We start from the raw sequence: 3,923 nt of genomic DNA, 5'->3' as shown, positions 1-3,923 counted from the left end.
TTCTTTTGAGTTTTATTTATTTAAAGTTGTAAAACGCTTCCGCGGATTTTCATCATTTTAAGTATTCATGTTGTAAAGACAATGCAAGTTCTATGGTATTTACGATATAAACTAGTTTTGGTTTATATTGTAATACAAATCTTGTTGTTTGACGATTATGTGATTTTTGAACAACGTTGGTGTTAACTAATCCTGGTAAATCAGGGACGAACTTTCTTTGCTATCTAGCCTGTTTGCGGTTCAAGATTTCAAAACTTTGGACTCGGAAATTAACTTAAGTAGTAACAAAACTGTGCTTGAATTGCAATATTGAAGTCGGGAAACAAGATCTGATCAAAAAGTCGAATTTTCTACACCTGGGTGTCTTAACTGTAATTTTATGAGAACATATCTGTTGTGCAGGGAGATTTTAGCAAAGCAAGGTTTGTAAATTTCCAATTATGAGTTCAAGAATAGTTAAATCAAGTCAATAAATTGCCAAATGTCAATTCCTCCCATATAAAATGTCTGAAATTATAACTCCGAGATTTTGGCTCTTCATCTATGCATCCATATAGAAATTTCAGGTCTACATACATAGAATGAATTGGCTGTGTATAAGTTGATACTTTCACATATTATAAGCAATAGCAAGCCACTCCATGTAGGGCTGGGAAAATATACCGAAATATCAAAATACCGTACCGAAAAAATACCGAAATTATCGAAAAAATCCATATACCGAAAATTTCGGTACGGTAAAATTTTTGGTATCGATATCGGTACGTAATTATTTTTTTTCGGTATATACCGAAATACCGAAAATAATTTTTTTATTATTATTTTTAAAATTTAAGTTCGGTATACCGAAAAAATATCGGTATACCGACATTTTTTCGGTATACCGACAATTTTCGGTGTCGGTACGGTATCCGGTATGAACTTTTTCATACCGAATATGCGGTATACCGAATTTCCGGTATCGATATCAGTGTACAAAAATTCCATACAGATATTTACGGTACGGTATACGGTACCGTAGTTCGGTACGGTATACGGTATCGTACCCACCCCTAACTCCATGCTACACGATTAACCAAATTAGTACAATATCGCGATTTATTAGATCGGGACGAATCTCACAGTGATTTGATTGATTTGAAGACCACAATTTATAAACCACACAAGCTCATATTTTCTAACAAGCAACACACTATAGATACATCAAACATATACTCCCTTATATATATATATGTGTGTGTGTGAATAAGGTATAGAACAGAGATGGTCTTTATTTGTGATTCGGCTTCTCTGCGCCACCATATACATGATGTGTGTTGTCATGGTCGCCGGATGTGCCTTCGTCCGTTGACGCTGAAGGAGTATACTTGCCATAATTCTCACTGCTTAAAAGGTTACGATTCTTGATAGGAGGCATTATTATTTCCGCATGGACTTGGAGACATTCAAGTATGAGTACACAAGCAAGAAGAAGAGAAATTGCAGCTTTCATCAAAATAAAGAAAAACCTGCCAAAAATAAATTAGGGTTTTTCAACTACGAATATGACTCAAGAAGTACCTGTTATCTTTCTAGCTAGTCTTCGGTGTTATTGTATTTCTTTATGATACGAGCCAGCTCTACCAAAATCGCATTATATAGTGAAAATTAGTTACTGTGCTACTTTTTTTTAGTGGCGAACCAGGTAAAAGCACTAAAGACACAATGAATTTGTGGAGCATGCACTCAAATCACATTCTATGTGGCAACTTCACATTATTAAATAACATAAATTTAATTAAGTTTACCAGTGGTTGATAATAATCCCGACACTAATATGCTCTAATACCTGGGTGGATTTACTGCATGTGCCAGCGTAGAGTCTAGCACAACTGACTTTTGTCCAAACAAATTGTAAAGATTTCAGCCGAATATGGTCTCTGGAAAGGCCTTCTATCAACTACCATAATGATGTTGGCCTTAAAAGGAGTTGATTTGTCTAATTAGCCTTTAGTTATATTTAAATTCCAAAAATATCCATTGAAACATTTTCCCCTTCTCCTACCATCAATTCTTATTTGGTCGCCTCGTCTTTGGTACGTTTTCTTTATTCGAGGAGGTACTCTCGTTTGCTTGCTCCTACTTGCCAAGTTGTTATTAATGTGTGCTTCATCGAGTAGTTATATTTTTATGTTAAGTGTCATCGGTATATTTGCCTATGTAGGAGAGTCAAGGTGTGTACGTATAGGGTCCTGCAGATTATTCGAGTTATGAGCTTTCGATGTTGCGCACACGAGTGAATTGCATACTCGGCAAGTTTTCTTGAGTTTTAATTGGCATGAGATTTGAGGAATTATTATTATTAGATTATGGTTATTTTGTAAGGGATTATGTGAGTTATTAGTTGTTTTGAACCTTCGAGATGTACTATACACTTTGATGTTAATGTTGAGGAATTTTGATTGTAGTACCCCTTTGTATTTTGGGTTGCTCCTTTATTTTGGAAATTGTATTTTATATGCCTTTGAAATCAATTAAGATATGTTTTTAAATATATGGCAATTTTGGATCGTCAAGTTGATAGTGGTACCTTGTGACTTGAATGGATATCGATTGCCCCTTCTTTTTTTTTTATTTATTTTTTTTAACAATTTATTAAATTAAACTTTTAAACGAGTCATTGAATGGTCATAACTGATTTGAACCTCCACTTTATTTGGAATTTTTTAGAGATATGTAGGTTCACGACGTGTGATATATTGGTTGAATGATCCTATTATATTTTTTTAATTGAGGAGTTGATTATAATAATTGAGTCTCGAACAATGTGTTAGATATGTGCTCAAGAAATCAACTTGTGGCTTAAGTTTTATTAATTTTTATGTAATCATATTTTACAATTTTATTTAATTATGACACTTACTTTATCTGTATACTCATTCAAATTATATTGATCAGATCTTGAATATACATTACAATAATACCATAGAGTGGGTCTCATATGAGACCGTCTCACGGATCTTTATTTGTGAGACGGGTCAACCCTACCCATATTCACAACAAAAAGTAATACTCTTAGCATAAAAAGTAATACTTTTTCATATATGACCCAAATAAGAGATCTGTCTCACAAATACGCTCCGTGAGACCGTCTCACACAAGTTTTTGCCAATACCATAAGGTGGTCCACAATCCACGTTGATCACGAAATTTATTAGATGTGTATTGTATATTCTAAACTCGTTCTTAGTTTATTCAGCCTCCTAAAATAAGGATAGAGGTCGCTCGAGACTCGCATTATATTAACGACACATTTAATTGGTATGAGGCTGGAGATGTCCAATCATAGAGATGGATGTTAACTCGATTAGTCATTGATCAACCTTCCATTAGATTTTTCAAGTGGTTACCACTTACCGATTGAATTAAGTATGATGTTATGGTTGTATAATATTAGAGCTTTGACATGGGACAACATATAGGTTCTACATACCAGTGTTGCATTTTGACTCTTGTAGCAACTCCGTGAGAGTCATCAGATGAAAAGATTGAGTGTAGTTTCGATATACATAATAGCCGATGAATTGTAGTTGGGGATTTACCGCTAACCTACGGGTGTAGATATTCTATGTGATCTGATGAGTTAATAATGTAAAAAATATCTAGCCACAGAATGAGTTGTTCTTTAAGGAAAAATGTTTTCTTAATTACACACACCATGTCACTATGATTGCTTAAAGATAAATTACATCGTTATTGAATTCATATGCGATTCTCGATATACCAAATAGCAAATTTGATCGAGATATATGAGTTGAAGGGACTTTACTGTACGCTTGTTGGAACACTTCATGTTCGCAATCTTGATTTTAATGTTAACAAAACCTGTTACTTTAAGAAAAATCGTCGCTAATAGTGACAGTTTTACTAAAAATCGTCGGCAA

General features: G+C 33.9%; 1 long non-coding RNA gene across 1 annotated transcript; it reads right to left on the bottom strand.

Annotated features, from left to right (window-relative positions):
* Window positions 1-1,071: 1,071 nt before the first annotated feature.
* On the bottom strand, window positions 1,072-1,611 carry LOC140981249 (uncharacterized). The gene is made up of 2 exons (XR_012176060.1): window positions 1,561-1,611; window positions 1,072-1,508 (listed from the first exon to the last, which is right to left on the bottom strand). It is a non-coding gene; the product is annotated as an uncharacterized lncRNA (long non-coding RNA).
* Window positions 1,612-3,923: the final 2,312 nt, after the last annotated feature.

Source organism: Primulina huaijiensis, chromosome 7 (genome assembly GCF_012295235.1).
Source record: "Primulina huaijiensis isolate GDHJ02 chromosome 7, ASM1229523v2, whole genome shotgun sequence".
NCBI classification, from domain to species: Eukaryota; Viridiplantae; Streptophyta; class Magnoliopsida; order Lamiales; family Gesneriaceae; genus Primulina; species Primulina huaijiensis.
Note: the sequence above shows the minus strand (reverse complement) of the source record. Positions and strands in the feature narration are given on the sequence as shown.